The 17342-nt window shown below is 43.6% G+C and overlaps 1 protein-coding gene across 1 annotated transcript in view; it reads left to right on the top strand.

Annotated features, from left to right (window-relative positions):
- Window positions 1-943: 943 nt before the first annotated feature.
- The window catches only part of Dlgap1 (DLG associated protein 1), a 961152-nt gene continuing 944753 nt past the window's right edge, over window positions 944-17342 (top strand). Inside the window, exon 1 of the mRNA XM_045142954.1 lies at window positions 944-1473. The gene's annotated coding sequence lies outside the window, so the exon portion shown is untranslated. The remainder of the gene's footprint in view (window positions 1474-17342) is intronic.

Below are 17342 nucleotides of genomic sequence, written 5' to 3'. Positions count from 1 at the left end.
TGACCCACTTCCCAGTGCAACTCTTACAGTTCCGCCAGGGTTCTGTCTGCGACTCCCAAGTTCAGAGCTTACAGAGGCTATAGAGATTCGATGCTCGGCTTCCATAGAGGGCCTGGCTTCCAGTGCAGTTGGAACAGATGGAGTACGTGTGGGAGGGGCTGGGTTACTGTGGTCAGAGGACACGAGTAAACAGGATTGTTTTTTGTTTTCTTTTTTTTTTTTGTCTGCCCCTAATTGTTTTTTTTGTTGTTGTTGTTCTGAAAAAGAAACAAACAAACAAAACAAACAAGCTGAATTGGTAGAAAACACGTTGTGTAATCTGCTCCCCACACAAGCTGCCCAGAGCTGCTTTGTGGATGTAAACCTAGGCGCCAAGGAGCAATTGTTTTCAAAAGTGATGGTGGTGCTGGGGTTTGAAGAAGTCTGTCCCTGTGATGGGTGAGTCTGAGACTTTCTCACTGTGCTCCTCAAACATTGCCCCACAGGCACCAAGTAGGATGGGGTGGAGACCCTTGACACACCCTCTGCCCGCCGACTTCGTCGTCTTCCTTCCGTGGCACAAGGAGACCAGTTCTGCTCACTGCCCGGGAGCGACGAAGTGAGAGAGACTCCTTTCTCCTCCGACGCTGCGCCAGGCAACCTGGAGAGGTCACGCCCACTAGCGGACGGCCGCAGCCCGCCCTCCCGGCTCGGCTCCGCATCCTCTGGCTCCGGCAAAGGCGCGCGCGCAGGGGGCCCCCGGTGGGGTCCGGAGTCCAAGGCCGGCTCCGAGTGGAGTGAGGAGACGCCGGCGCCTCCCCGCGGCCCGAGGCGCACACACGTGCCGGGGGCTGGCTGGAGCCAGAGCAGTCGTATAGTAGCTAAGGCTGGTGGGAGCGGCTGGCTCCGGGGGCCTCGGCCACCGCCCGCCCGCCCGCCCGCCGGCTCCGGTGGTTGGGCGGAGGAAGCGCGGGACTCCTCCTCCTCTCCGTCGTCGTCGGCCTCCTCCTGCTCCCCATCGTATTAACATGCACCCAGGGGCGGGTGACCAGCCCAGCCTCCTCTCCGCGTCCCGGAGCTCAGCCTCCCTGGGCGAGCGAGCTAGTGAGAGAGCTTGCAAGCCAGCAAGCAAGCAAGCAAGCAAGCAAGCGTGCGCCGCGCTCCCTCCCGGGCGCCACAATCCCAAGGACTCGGCCTCGCAGACACCCTCCATCCATTCATCCATCCGTCGGTCCATCCATCCATCTATCCATCCACCTACCCATCCGCCAGCCCGGGAGGGGGAGGGGGGCGAGTGGACCAAGCTGCGCGCGTGGACGCGGCTGTCACCAGCGCGTCTCCTCTCTCGGGTCCTTCCCGTCGTCACCTCTCTGAGAGCCGTCCCGGCTGAGGGGGGACACCCCCTCGCGTCCTCCTCCCAGCGAGCCTTCGTGGGACCCACGGACGGACGGACTCTACAAACGAGGCCGCCGAACTGCGGGCAGCAGCGGCAAGGTAAGGGCGCCGTGGGGCTGGGGAGCGCGCGGCGGGCGGCCGAGGTGGCTGGCGCGCTGGGTGGGTGGCTCCTGCCCACCTCCCTCCGCGAGGTAGCCTGCGGGGGACTGCGGGGCTGGCTGTGACCGGCATGCAGTTTTCCTTCCCCCCCCCCCCGGGGTGCACTCTTGGACTCCGTGGGGGACCTCGGAATCACCCTCAACCCCTGTCAGGGCCGACGTGCCCTTCTGTCGGTTTGCTGTCCTCCCTTTCAACCCCCCCACCCCCTGGGGGGGTGCTGTGGTGGAACCGATTTCTAATTGCGACAGGGTCCCCCGAAGGGGGAGGGGAGGAAAGCATCTCATGGCACTCGGGGTCAATCACCTCCGGTCAATTGCACACCCTCAGCACCCTGGCAGGAGATGGGGAAGGGGCTACTGACTGCATGGGACTTCTTTCTCCATGGGCGCCTGGGTCATTTGCCAAGCAAGTTGTTGCACTCGCTTTTTGTGTATGTGTGTGACATTTTTAGTATTGGCTGTGGGGATACACGTCTCCTCCCGTGTGTGTGTGTGTGTGTGTGTGTGTGAGAGAGAGAGAGAGAGAGAGAGAGAGAGAGAGAGAGAGAGAGAGAGAGAGGAGATAGCGCGCGCCTGGCAGACAGAGACACAAAGAGTGTGGCACAGAGAGATGCTGAGATGCAGAGAGAGACGCACGCACGCAAAGGATGGGATTGCGGGGGGGGTCACTGGAGAGTCACCCCTCTCCCCGCGCGGTGACCGAGATCAAGTGCGGGCGAATGGAGGAGTATTCAGAGAACTGAATGAGTGTCTTGGTAACCCAGACCCAACAGGCACCTCTCCCCCGCTCACTCTGAGCGAGGAGAGATAACAGCTTGCACTTTCATCCAGGGGCGGCTGCAGCTGCGGGAGCGACCTTAGGGGGCTGCGCAGTGATGAAGACCCTGCATTCAGGACTCCGCGGGGGAAAAAAAGCTGCTCTCGAGTCCCCAAGTGACCCCCACCCCCGGAGCCGTGGGAAGGGGCGTGGATGTCCCCCACTCCTACCCGGCAGGAGACACTGAGCGCCTGTGCCAGGCACTGCGCTCGCCCCAGGCTACCCCGGCTCGCGCCCCCCACCCGGGCCTGGAGCGCTGCGGAATTTTCTGTCCCTGAAGGGGAGGGCGCGCAGACCGCTAGGGGTGGCAGGTGGCGGGGCGAGGATGTCTGGGACATCGCCGGGTGAGATGCTATGTTTCTTAGGCATCCAGGCAAGACTTAACTCTCTGGGGAAGAGATAGTGAGGCTGGCTGCGGGGTGTGGGAAGCGGATGCTCTTGCCTCCTGGCACAGTGCGCGAAGTTATGGAATTACAAGAAGGGAGGTAGATAATAAAAGTAACAAAGATAGATATTAAGCTTCTGTGGTCTTCATGAATGACTTCGTAGAAAAGGGTGGTGGATCAACTCAGTGTGTGGTAGACACTGTTGAAGCAGGTTTAGAGCTAAGAAGGCGATTTCAGGGTCCAAGGCAAACGTCTTGCTTTTTTTTTTTTTTTTTTTTTTAACCAGGAGCTGTTCCAAAAGGGAAAGTCTTTTGACTGTTATTAATAGCACGATTTCGGTTGCAGGAAGCAACTTTCTATTGGCCTCTGTAATTTTGCACATATAGCGTTACTATTTATTCCAAGAATCGCAGGCAGAAAATAGTACAAGGATCCTAGTCTGGACAATACCAAGATAATACAGTTTTCTGTGCTTCCGTTTTTAAAAATGAACTCCATTCATGTATAGATTAAAATTAAACATATAACGATCTCCATAACATGTCAAGAATTTAAAGGCTTAGGGTATAAAAGCTACCCTTGGCCCAGAAAATTCATACATTGTAATAAAACAAAGGAAATAGAATTCTAATCAATAGCTTCCTCTTCCTTTGATTGGGAGTTTGTAGTTCAGTTTAAAGTTACTCAAGTCACTCCCTAGAGATATTCTGAACTGAAGAGCTGAAATTCTATGACTTTTGATTAAAACTAACTGGCTTACTAGAAAAGGCTGCTTTTTAATGGGAAAAAAAACTTGACTGCACTTGCAAATATAGGATAATTTTAAAAAGTTGTTTGACAAATGAAATATAAGCAACACAAATACTGGCAAAATGGACTATTTACAGATATTTTAGCAGCTCATAAAGCATTGTCCTAACAAAGCTTTTAAAATTACATTCAAGCAATGGTGCTTAGTGGAAGATACTATACTCACGAACTTTCCCTGTGGCAATTGCTAATGGTTTAGCATCTTTAATTTCTTTTTCAAGATTAATCTTTGTTTGGACAGGATTGAAAACCCAATTAATCCTATTAGTGATTATTTAGAGCAAATAGAAACAAAATATTATGTAGTCTATATAAAGAGCTGTCTGTGATACTTTGATTTCTAAATTCTTCTATTCTTAAGTGTCCCGTTGAATCAAAATTGGGATATGAACTCCACATACTTTGATCTTCAATGAGATGTATCACCTTGTTTTATAGCCATCAAGATCGATGTTTAACGGATAATTGAATCCAGCAGGGGGGGACTTGCTTTATAAAGTACTCACTTAGGGACAGGTAACACAATAATACTTTAGCTATAACTTAATTGAGACATTATTTTTTACTCAACTCTTGGAAACAAAGTGTTTTAAACTTGCATCATGCTTGAAATTCATAATGAAAAGTAAAATGCTACCGAAAGCATATTTCTATAGTGAGGTATCTATGTCACCTCACATACTTATTCTGATACCTTGGTAATTGTTCTTTTTAATTGTTCCACCCTTTGTCAGAAGAGAGAGAATTAGTTTTTAGTTTCTGCTTAATAAGCATCCACTTGGACCTTTTATGAAGTTTCATTTCTCTAGAAACCATGCTTTTCTTAATTTAAGAAAGTGAGACAGTTGTAAATTCTTTGATTTCTCTTCTCCTTTATTTATTTATTTATTAGAATAAGAGAGAGGAGGGGAGAGAGGGAAAAAGAACAAGAAAGAATTGGCACACCAGGGCCTCAAGCCACTGCAAATCAAACTCCAGAAATGTGCGCCACTTTGTGCTCATGTGTCCCCTTATGTTTCTGGCTTATGTGGGTTCTGGGAAGTCAAACCTGGGTCCTTGGGCTTCTCAGGCAAGTGCCTTAACCGCTAAGCCATCTCTCCAGCACCCCTTTTATTTTTTAAAAATAATATATTTGGGACTGGAGAGATGATTTAGCGGTTAAGGTGCTTTTGTGAGAAGCCTGAGGACCCAGGTTTGAGTTCGCACTGCACAGATAAGCCAGATGCACAAGGTGGCACATGCATCTGGAGTATGTTTGCAGTGACTGGAGGCCCTGGAACCCCCACCCTACTCTGTCTGGCTTCATGGAAAATACTGAGGAATTGAACCCAAGCAGTCTGGCATTTTAAGCAAGTGCTTTTAACCAATGAGCAACCTCCACAGCCCCTCTCCTTTTCTTTTAATAGTTGGTCTCCCCAGCTAAAAGAACTCCATTAGAGAAGATGAGAAGGCTAAAAGGGTATTGAAAACCCCAATGTCCATCTACCATACTAATAATCTATAGCATGTTCATCTTTTGTGCATCAAACAAAATAGATTATATCGGGCTGAAGAGATGGCTTAGCAGTTAAGCGCTTGCCTGTGAAGCCTAAGGACCCGGGTTTGAGGCTCGACTCCCCAGGACCCACGTTAGCCAGATGCACAAGGGGGCGAACGTGTCTGGAATTCGTTTGCAGTGGCTGGAGGTCCTGGAGCACCTATTCTCTCTCTCTGTATCTATCTGCCTCTTTCTTTCTCTGTCTGTCGCTCTCAAATAAATAAATAAATAAATAAATAAATAAATAAATAAACAAACAAACAAACAAAAATAGACTGTATCACAAGAAGGCCCTTTACTAGCCTTCTAGAAAATCTTTATATTGCTGAGAACATTGGAAGTTGAAACACATGCATTGTATTGTCTGTTAGTTTCAGAAAATCCTAAATGCTTACAGTTCCCTATTTTCCACAAAAATAATATGTACAGTGCCGCCTAAAAGACTTTCTCCTTGTTTTTTGTTCATCTGTTAGTTTCGTTGTTGTTGTTTTTGTTTTTTGTACTCATGGAGCTTTTGCGGCCTGACTCTTGTTTTAGTCTGCTGAAGGTTACTTTCTTTAGATGTGTTGATTTATCAGGAATTGCCAAAGATGCTGTTCCCAGGAAGGTCTAAAACATTGTCCTACCATAAAAAGAACATTCATAAACAGTTTCCTGACATTCAGTCTACTTCCAGCAACCACTGAAGTCTGATGGGACAGAATGTCAGGCACCAGTTCCTCTTCTTTGAACACATATCCACTGAGTTTCATAGGAGAAGTTTGCTCTCTCTCTCTCTTCCTCTCTCTCTCTCTCACTCTCTCTCTCCCACCCTGCAGACAACTCACACAACAAACATACTTAAGAACAGAATGGATTGGTACATAAGGCAGTTAGAAAGGCGGATGGCTATCCTTTGAGAGCCTCTGTTCCTTACTCTGCTGGCATATAAGTGGGGTTTGCATAAAGATGTGCTGACCAAACCATTTTAGATCCTTCATTTTAGTAAACCATAGGTACCAGATGTCTACTGGGTAAATGAGAAACCAGCGATATTTTCATCCTTTGTTGACCCAAGTCTCTCCAGTTGATATTATTTTCTCCTTCCTGTAGAAGTGAATGGTTACTGGGTAACAAATAACATACCAATTAGGAAAATCAGCTCACATACTGGAAGCCCCATTAGCTGTCTAGTTGACACAAGAACCTGCCAGGCCAGAGAGGATGTGATTGCTCCCCTCCCCTTTTTTTATTTGGTTACAAACTAGATGGCAATGCTCTGAATACATTAAGAAGCTATAAACTCACCCTCTTCTTTCCTTCTAGAATTTGCCAGAAATGAAACTGTTCATTTTCATATTCGCTTATAGCTTGCATCTGTTACCACGGAAAATTTATCTTATCTTTTCTCTGTGTTTTCTTGTCAAATTCGTAAACAGTCACACAAAGGCAAGAGAGGAAGTGTGTTATTTGGAACTTCCCAACCTTGCCAGGTTTCTGTAGCATTCAGCAAGGTATGGGCCTTGTGGAAGCCATAGCTAAGCAATTAGAAATGGAGGGATTGCACTGTGACTTGCTTATCTCCCTGGCCTGACATCTGCATCTCTGTACCAGGACAATTCAGAGACATTTAAAGGGCTCCCTCAGGCTGATTGTGGGAAGGTCTCCCTGGGCGCATTTCCAGTTCTGCTGTTTTACTCTGTGACATGGTTTTGGCTAATTTGAAAACATCTGCTAGAGTAACTTCCCTGTTAATTCTACTACTGGCAAGCTTTCATGAGTATGTGATAGGTGGACTGGCATTAACCCTCACTCTAACCTCATGATTATGCCTGTCCCCAGAGACCCTTTCTTTGTTGGTTTCAATTCCAGTGGAAACTTAGTATGAAGTCTATTTTTGGACTCGAAATTTCCCTGCTAGGTATTCCTGAGATTTCTTTATAAAATACATGTTGTAGTTTCAGAGGAAAATGGCAGTTTGGTTTTTGTCTCAGACTTTGCAAACAACTGTTCTTTGATAATGATTCATCATGCAAGACACACTTACCCCCTTCAAAGCAATTTTACTGCAGATATTAACCCAGTACTCTTTTCATTTTTTCAAGGAAGGATGTGCTTTCTATATAGTGTGGTGGAGTAGCAGCTAGGGAATGTTGAAGCAGTAACACATTTGGAAATTTACTGTGTGAACCCTTGCCTACGCAATTCAGACGAGGCTCACTTGATTCTATAGCTTTTATGAAGCAGGTTAGAAGCCTGCTTCTCTCTCTCCCTGGAACACTGTTTCTCAGATTGTTTCCTATTTCTGAGACCTCAGCTACAGAGTGATTTAATTACTGAAGCTCTCCAGTTCAATGCTGTTTTAGAGCTTTATACACTCTTCGTGGTGCTTTTACAGTTAATAAGGATGTGTTGTCTTGTGATCAGATGATCGATTACCTGCCTTCCTCAGAGAATGTTGCACTACATGCCCTCAAAAAATAAATATATCATGTTCCCCAATATGACAGATATCTAGGAGAAGGTCTGGGCACCTTTATTTGGTCAGTACCCAGTGGCTGTGAACAGAGAAGTAAACAAATGAGTGAATGTAGATTTATATACCGACAGTGCAAAGACCCCACCTCTGAATCGTTCTCCTTTCATGGCATGCTATGCATGATCAATCCCTATGTTCCTCAGTTCTAGGCTTACTTGCATAGAATATAGAGGTGATACCAGAGTAGCCAAAACGTGATGGTAATAATGTATTACCCAACTGGGGACCCACAGTGTGTTTGTGAACAAAGATAAAATGCTAAAATGTAAGAATGATTGCAAAATTCCCATCTATGTTCCTTTCCTTCTCCTTACTGAAAGTATAGGGATGGAGAGGTGGCTTAGCAGTTAAGTCACTTGCTTAGGAAGCCCAAGGACCTGGGTTTGATGACCCAGTACCAACGTATGGTGGTTTGATTCAAGTGTCCTCCATAAAGTTAGGTGTTCTGAATGTTAGGTTCCCGGCTGATGGGGATTTGAGAATTAACACCTCCAGGAGACAGTGTATTATTGGAGGCGGGCTTATGGGTGTTCTAGCCAGCTTCCCCTTGCTTCAGTTTGGCGGACTCTCCTGTTCCTATTGTCCACCTGATATTGGCTAGGGGATGATGTCCACCCTCTGCTCATTCTATCATTTTCCCTGCCATCATGGAGCTTCCCCTCAAGCCTGTAAGCCAAAATAAACTACTTTTTCTCCATAAGCTGCTCTTGGTTGGGTGATTTCTACCAACAATATCAATCTGACTGCAATAGTAAAGTGGTACCAAGGAGTGGGGTTGCTGCTAGATACCTGACTGTGGCTGTGGCCTTTTGGGCTGGTTTTAAAGAGGAAGGTGGAAGGATTTGAAACATTGGCGTAATAGATGCTTTGCAGTGCTGTAAGTACAGCTTGATGGACTATTCTAGATGGAGTTGAAAGGCCTGAATGCAGTAAGAACAATGGACTGTGAGGTTTGGCTTATGAGGGTGAGAAAGAACTTTGCTTGGACTGGGCTAGAGTCAATTTGTGTGAAAAGCTTGCTGTTATGCCCATACCCTGAGAAATTGTGCAGGGTTGCTTTGCATAGAAATGAACTAGTATGAGCAGAGGGATGTGGCACAGAAACAAAAATCTTTGGGTGAACTGCTGCCCACTCAGTTGCAATTGAGAGATTACAACCTTTGAGATTAGGCTAGCTGACCTGCACTGGGGCAACAGGAAGAATGTAGACTCTTTTGAAGAGACCTGAGTGCTCAAGGAGTGTCCTGTTCTTCAAAGTCTGCTTTATTCCCCCATGGATTAATAAATTGGTACCCTACCTGGTATTATGGAGTATAAAAAATGCAGGAAAGAGAAGGTCATTGAGTTTGCAACACGATCTAATGGCCATGGACAGTGTGAAGCAGGTTTGCTGGATGCCTGCATGGAGACCCCATGGGGCCGTGAGGATGAACCATGGAATGCAATGGAGACCCAGACATGATGCTGGGACTGCGTGATGGCTGCCAAAGGGGAGCTGCCAGCCCTGGATAAAGTTTTCTAGGACTCTGAGTAGCTTAGCTCAGGGGTGGAATTGGAATAGCAGAGATTTGTTGCTGGTTAGAATTGTCAGATTTGGAGATTTGTCACTGACTAGAGTTGTTGGACTAGAAGCTACAGAGTTTGATGTCTGCTCTGGTTGTTTTAACTCTTGTATTGGCTGAATATTTCTTTGCTATGCCCAATGCCATCTTTTGCAGTGTGAATATTTATTCTGTGCCACTATGGGGTCTGGGAGGATTTTTTGGTATTATGGCTCAGTTAAAAGATCTTGGACTATGGGTATGTTTGAACATCATTGGGGTTGATAAAAATTATGGGGACTTTTGGAGTGAATGCATTGTATTTTATAGCACATATGGATATCAGTTTATGGGGCCAGGAGCAGAAAGTGGTGGTTTGGTTCAGGTGTCCCCCATAAACTGAAGTGTACTCAATGCTAGGTTCCCAGCTGTTGGAAATTTGGGAATTCACACTACCTGGAGAGAGTGTATTGTTGGGGGCAGGTTTATGGGTAGTGTAGCCGTTTTCCCTTTGCCAGTGTTTGGCACACTTTCCTGTTCCTATTGTCCATGTTATGTTGGCCAGGGGATAATGTCCACCCTCTGCTCATGCCATCATTTTCCCTGCCATCATGGAGTTGCCCCCTTGAACCTGTAAGCCAAAATGAACCTCTTTTTTTTTTTTTTTTTTTTTACCACAAGCTGCTCTTGGTTAAGTGATTTGTACCAGCAATGTGAACCTGACTGCAACACCATGAAAACCAGATGCACATGGTATAGCAAATGTGTCTGGAATTCATTTCCAGTGGCTGGAGGCCTGGCATTCTCTCTTCCCTCCCTCTCTCTCTCACACACATAAATAAATAAATGAATGAATAAAATGTTATAAATATGTATTATATATATATTGCTTTTTATTTCATATGTGTGTGTGTATGTATTTCTACAGGTTACTTACTTCATTCTACTTCATCCCCACTTTCAAGACTTAGTGTAGGTTCCTTTCCTATCACCTACCTTGTACAGACTGACTATGCCTGCAGGTATTTCTGTGATTTATTTATTTATTTATTTTGAGATAGGGTCTCACTCTAGCCCAGGCTGACCGGGAATTCACTCTGTATTCTCAGGGTGGCTTCAAACTCACCGTGATCCTCCTACCTTTGCCTCCCGAGTGCTGGGATTAAAGACGTGCACCACCTTGCCCAACTATTTCTGTGATTTTTAAAATAGACCAAATTCTGATTAGGCACAGGATTTATTTCTCCCATTCTGTGCTTCTGGGATACATGAAAACCATGGGGAGAGAGATGCCAGCTTCCTGGACATGCTGCCCTGCTACTCCTACCCTGTCCTAGATGTCAGGTATACATCTCACCTTTCAGTGGTTTGTGAGGGAAGATGATAGTCAGAATGAACATGGCCCACATTTTTATAAACTATGCATTTAATTACTTTCTTGTTGCTGGGACAAATTACTCGATGAAAATCCATTTAAGGGAGGGTTTTCTTTCAGCTCATAATTCCAGGATATATAGCACATCATGACTAGAAAGGACGGCATGGTAGCAGGAGCTTTACACAGAGCTGGGTAAAATAACTGCAAAGACATGGAGATGCAAATGAATGCTCTTAATCTGGGAAATGGTCTTCTACCCTTAGTGCATTTTAATTAGACCTGGAGTTGGATTTGACTGTGGAAGATGGAGACACTGCCTCAGGTTTAATACATGAGAACCTTTCAAGATTGAAAAATAGGCAGTGGTTGGGAGAAGGGGCTGTTTAGACTGGTGGAAGTAACAGTTCTAATCCCTGCAGGCCTAAGGAATGCATCAGAGACACCACTGCATTTTGAGGTTCATGTTGTTGAAAAATGGGTCTGAGGAGATAGACCTGGTAAAAAACATTTAAATTGTTTTTGGCAATACTTGAAAATTTCATTTCTCTTATGCCTACATCACACCACTTTTAATTCTGTATTATTAAAATTATTCTCAAATATTGTAGTGTCACCACAAAATTCAGTAATACAGTAAACACCTATGTGCACATCATCCAGATTATGAAATAATCATTTGCATACTTTTATACACACTAATGATTCTCTCCAAATAAACCTTCCTCACCAAGTACTCTGTTTCCCAAATTATGTGTTTATTACTTCCTTGCATTTTGCATAGTTTATCCTGTGCATAGGTATATCCAAACAGCATAGTTTTGGCCTTAGGTTATTTATAAATAATAACTTGTTCTTTTTTGTCATTGCTTATTGTTGTGTATGAATCTGGTTTGTTCACCTTTACCACTGTATGGTATTCCATTGCTTGACTATAGCATGTATAATGTGTCAATTTTTGTTGATAGATGCTCAGGCTGCTTTCAGATAAGGCTATTGAGACCATTTGGATGTTGAGCCCTTGTGTTAACAAAGGAGAGTTCCTTAGGGAGTCTCCTTTGGGAGGCTGGTAGTTTACCTGCATACTTGGCATGTAACACCTAATTACCAAAAGTGGTTATCCCTATTTATATTCCCATTAGCAATCTGTAGGAGCTCATTTTGCTTTGCATCCTTGCCAACACTTGGTGATATATTGTATGCTTTCCTAATCATTTGAATTTTTAAGAGATGCAGTTTTGGGTTATTCCTGGTACACACAGTTCAAGACAATCTTTTCTGAGTATGAAGTGATAAAGATATAATGCTTTCATATCTTATAAACCACTAAAGTTTTATTTTCATATGGAATTCTGGTAGGGGCTTTCATATCTATGGTTACTTTATAAGGCCTTTAATTACAAGATTTGAGCAAAAGGCATCTCTTTACTGGTCTTTGTTTCTTCCTCATTAAGTTAGAGTGAGATGGTTAGATTGTGTACAGAGTCTCAATAGGGCTTCTTGCTCCAGGGTCTTCTTGTTCTGATTGTGCTACATTGAGATGTGCTTCCCTCCTCTCCTTTCCCCCTCCATCCTTCCTTCCCTTCCTTCCACATTTTCTTCTCCCCCACCTTGTGAGATAGGGTCTCACTTCTTACTGTGTAGACCAGGCTGGCCTTAAACTCATGATTCTCTGGCCTCTGCCTCCCAACTTTTGGGATTACAAATTCATGCCACCATACCTGGCAAGATTTAATTTTCAAGTCAATGTGAGATGCTTTGAACTTTGTCCTGTAGCCCCATAGGAACACAAAAATCAAATTCATTTTTCACCCCCTTTTCCTACCCTCCCTAAGCACCAGCATCAAACATGTACTGAGCAAGGCTGGTCTTCAGATGCATCACTGGGACACGTGCAGAAAGGCACAACAGGCTGTCCTCATCACTTGGCCCCATCTCTTGATTCATCCTGTGAATTTAGCTTCTCCACAATGGCCGTCACCTGGCCAGGACTGTGCTACTGCTTATTCTGTCTTTCTTGCTTGCTTCTTCCCCTCTCATGTATTCACATTTTTCCTATTTAACAAGTTATGAACAGCTGGTCCTCCTAGAGAGTGGGACAAGGGGGTTAACGATTGTCTTTCCCTTCATGTAATTGTATCTCTGTGTCATGTGCTGCCATGAACAAGGATTTATTCTAAAATAATTGTTTCAAAGCCCACTACATCTCAACCCTTATATGAAACATTTATGACTCCTTTAGCTGAGGGAAAATTTGCCTTTCAATTCAATCAGTCTACGGCCATACCACCCTGAATGTGCCTGATCTTGGAATTTATTTAGATCATTTAGTTTATGACTTATATGCGAATACTCCTAGCTATTTCTCATAGGCCTAAGCCCAACAGCTAAATAGAAGTTTTCAATGGGTAGAGACTACCGTCTTGATGACTGATAATCAATTCCTGGGATGGAGTTGGCCAAATGGGGGTTTGGAGTATGAAGTTATTGGGAACCATACAAATTTTGAACCATACAAAAATTTGAGATAGCAAAGTGGTTATAGTAATAGAACTATATTGTGGTTATATTGATTTTAAGTTCATATTTCCAATAAACAAGTTGGAAACTGTTCAACTTAAAGTTTATAAAATGGTAGATTGGGAGATTTGCTAATTAGGGTTGGGTCAGCAGACTAACAGTTACTTCCGATTTCTTATAGGAAATACTGCCTTCTTCTATACCCCTGATTCACTCTCTTGATCCCTTTCACTAGCTTAATGGCTTTGGGCAAGTTAATTTTACTGAGCCCAATTTTCTCATCTGGAAAATGAGGATCATTACATTTAGATTTTAATGTCTTTGAAAGGACTCACTGAGGTACCTTTTGTAAAGTATTTAGTTCAAAGTTGAGTCCATGTTGAGCAATTAAAATATGTTCTTATTAAGAATGTTTTTTTTTCCTGTAAGAAATACTCTGCTAACCATCTTTCTACATCACAGTGGTACCAAGTAAAGAATTTAAAAATGACTTTTTCAGGCTGGAGAGATGACTTAGGGGTTAAGACGCTTTCCTGTGAAGCCTAAGAACCCAGGTTCAATTCCTTCATACTCACGTAAGCCAGATGGAACAAGGTGGCACATATGTCTGGAGTTGTCTTGTAGTGGCTAGAGACCGTGGCATTCCCATTCTTTCTCTATCTGTCTCTTCCTCTGTATCTCAAATAAATAAATGCAGTATTAAAAATATAAAAATGACTTTGTCCAGACATGAAACCTGTTACTTCTACTTAAAAAAAAAACTTAGATCTTATTGTTTCCTGCTTCTTTATTATACAGCGACAGAGGCAGCTTTTCACTCAGCAAGTGTAATAATAGTTAGTGCTTAGTGAGCACCCATGTGTCTTGTCTCTGTGTGGCCTGCGAGCTATAAGTGTGGCATCTACAGGTCACAAGGATCCACTGCCCCTATAGCTCACCCTTGTCTGACATGGTGCCATCTGCTGTGAGGAGATGACACAGGGAAACACTGCCATCAACTTTCTCCTTAAGGAAGATCTGGTTGTATTTATGAGGAGATATTCTCATGAAATAATTCAATGCATCTAAAGCAACACTGAAAACAAATTTTAATTTACTTGGGTTAGAATGTGTATGCCCTAAGGTGGGTTGGTATATGAAAGATGGAAAAAGGCTGGGCAGAAAAAGCTAGTTCTACCTTGTTGTATATAGAGGAGATATTTCCTGTGGGGAATGAACTGCTCAGGAGTGGGTGGAGGGCACTGCTGTCTGATGGCTTCTACCTGATATGCCAGTTGTGAGAGGTTATCTGCTGCCCCCACGTTCTGTGTGTTCAAGCTGCTTAGCGTCTCCAGAGAAAGGGCCAAAACAACCACTAACCAGAATGGGAGCATGCTATGGATTGATTGGTGGGAGAGGATTGCATTGGTTTCTTATCAAAATAAAGATCTCGGTGGCTATATCACACAGAGTTTTCATCACTTTAATTGACTGTTATAGTGACCTAATATTTCATGTGTTTATTGTTATTAAGGTTTAAAACCTCATATAGTTAATATAACTACTATTCTCTTGCCTTTATTATTCCAAGGAACCTTTTGGGGGCAAAGATGTTGCCATTCATAAAGTGTCTCAAGTTGCTTTGTAGTGAGCTAATAAGTGTACTTTCTATCAGTGTCAGTTGTGTGTAAACTTAAAGTAAGGTGTATTTTGTAAGCTGAGTTTTTGTTTCACTGAGCAACATTTCCCCATTGAGATTGTGCTACTGGATGGAGGCTGGCTTCTAACTTAACTATTTTCAAAGATTTAAAGAAAAATAAAAGCTTTTCATAGAGTCTTTTTGGACCATCTTGTCCAAACCCAACAGAATTTCTCTAATAGAGATAATACACTTAGGACCTTATATCTGTGAATAAAGTAAAAGTCAAGTCTAAACTGTGACCTGAAATACATGCTACTCTTTCTTCTGTGGATTTTGAATCTCTCTGGCCCTGCCAGGGATTGGTGCTCTCTTGTCCATGTTTTGATGCAGGACCAAAGCTTGGTAAGACCAGGTCAGACAACCTGGCAGTAAGGGCAATATCTGCTTCCAGAACCAAGATACACACTGGTTATTTATGAGTTAGGTAGGAGTTGTGGGTAGGAATATATTCTTTCAAGCTTAGGTAAATTTCCTCCTATTTTGTTTTGCATATGTATTTCAGATTTTATTTTTATTTATTTATTTGAGAGAGAATGAGAGAGTGTGTGCACATGAAAGAGAGAGAGAGGAGAGAGAATGGGCATGCCAGGGCCTCTAGCCACTGCAAATGACCTCTAAATGCATGAGCCCCTTGTGCATCTGGCTTATGTGGGTCCTGGGGAATTGAATCTGGGTCCTTTGGCTTTGAAGGTAAGTGCCTTAACCACTAAGCCATCTCTCCTGCCCTGTTGTATAGATTTTAAAAATGCCCACTATTGGGTGATGACCATTGTCAATTCCTACATTCATCTCTTCATTCAACTAACAACCTTTTACTGGACAAGCTCTTTGAGCCACACACAATATTCTAAGTGCTTTGAATTTAGCCCTGGATAATATTGACAGCATCTAAACTAAAGCATGGCCTTGCAGAGATAGGTTGCTGCTGTTGAATGGGAGGAAGTGGAACACATACTTCATTGTATCTTGTTTTGTCTTTGGAGACAGTTTCCTACTCTACAGGCCAGGCTGGCCTTGTGTTCATAATCACCCTGCTATAACCTCCTGAATGCTAAGATTACAGTTATAATACCTGTCTCAACTCTATACTCCTTGTAAAACATTAAAAATAATAGCTATAGGAACAAATAAAACCAGTTTAGGGGAGATTGGAGAACTATACCTAAGGAAATGAGCTTTACTTTCTCTGTACATCCAGACCTTCACTAGAAATGTCCTAGCTTTAGGATGTGAAAAGGCCCTGAAGTGTGAAGTTATTTGCATTGTTTTGTCCTTCTCTCTTTGAACACTGGCCAACATTACAGTGCAGGTCTCTCTCTCTTTCTTTTCTGTTTTTATTTTTTTTTCAATGCAGAGGTTTTAACCCAGCACCTTATACATGCTAGACCAATGGTCCATCATTGAGATACATCTCTTTGCTTTAGTGTTCTTTTTAGACAAAATCTTTCCGTGTACCCTAGGTTGGCCTTATGCTCACTAGGTAGCCCAAGGTGGTCTTGAACTCAAAATCCTCCTTGCATCTACGTTCAAAGTGCTAGGGTTATGGGGAAGCACCACAAAGCTCAAAATATTTTTGGTTTTTGAACTCTCAATAGATTATAACACATAGTTATTACAAACTTGTATCTCCATAGTAATAATAATAGAGGTTATACTTTATTTCATATGCACAATGCAGTAAATTCATTATTTTAATAAGACTATCCTCTATTCACTCCGGCCAAATGTAGCAAGCATTCCTGTGATTTATAGAATATATTTTCAGGGCTGGAGAGATGGCTTGGCGGTTAAGCACTTGCCTGTGAAGCCTAAGGACCCCGGTTCGAGGCTCAGTTCCCCAGGTCCCACGTTAACCAGATGCACAAGGGGCGCACGCGTCTGGAGTTCGTTTGCAGAGGCTGGAAGCCCTGGCGCGCCCATTCTCTCTCTCTCCCTCTATCTGTCTTTCTCTCTGTGTCTGTCTCTCTCAAATAAATAAATAAGTAAATAAATTTTAAAAAATAGAATATATTTTCAGACCACACAACTACCATGGTGGAGCTGATCAGACCTGGGGGTCTGTAACAGGTTCTCTGCTCCCACAGTGTCTAGCCATTTGCCTCATATTGTATGTCATCCTAGAACTGTAGAGTGAAATGAACATTCAAACAGCTTCACCATAGCAAAATTGATAGCTATCAGAACTGTGTTTCTAGCTGCCTGAAAGATCTTCTTGCTTTCAGTGATTTTACTTCACAGCTCGGCTGGTCCAGAAGGTGGTTATTTGGAAATTCTTGAAGTGTCAACTTCTTTTATTTTATTCCCCCTTCATTCCAACTTCTGCATACATACCATATGTGGAGGACACAATAGAAACAAAACGATTTCTACTAAGATACTCTATTAGTTACTTTAGTCATTGCCGTGACCAAGTAACTGACAGAAATAACTTAAGGGAAGAATGATTTGTTTGGGCTGGTGGTTTAAGAGGGTACAGTTCATCATGATAGGGAAGGCTTCATGGTGATGTGAACATGTGCAACGCCTCACATGCGGGAGACTGGGAAGCAGAGAGCGGGGTGCATCGCTGCTGTTCTTTCCTTTTGTATTCAGTTGGGGACCCTGGCCCATAGTATGAAACTGCCG

This window comes from Jaculus jaculus, chromosome 2, assembly GCF_020740685.1.
Source record: "Jaculus jaculus isolate mJacJac1 chromosome 2, mJacJac1.mat.Y.cur, whole genome shotgun sequence".
Classification (NCBI taxonomy): Eukaryota; Metazoa; Chordata; class Mammalia; order Rodentia; family Dipodidae; genus Jaculus; species Jaculus jaculus.
The sequence above is the reverse complement of the archived record's forward strand: the minus strand, read 5'-3'. Positions and strand labels throughout refer to the sequence as shown.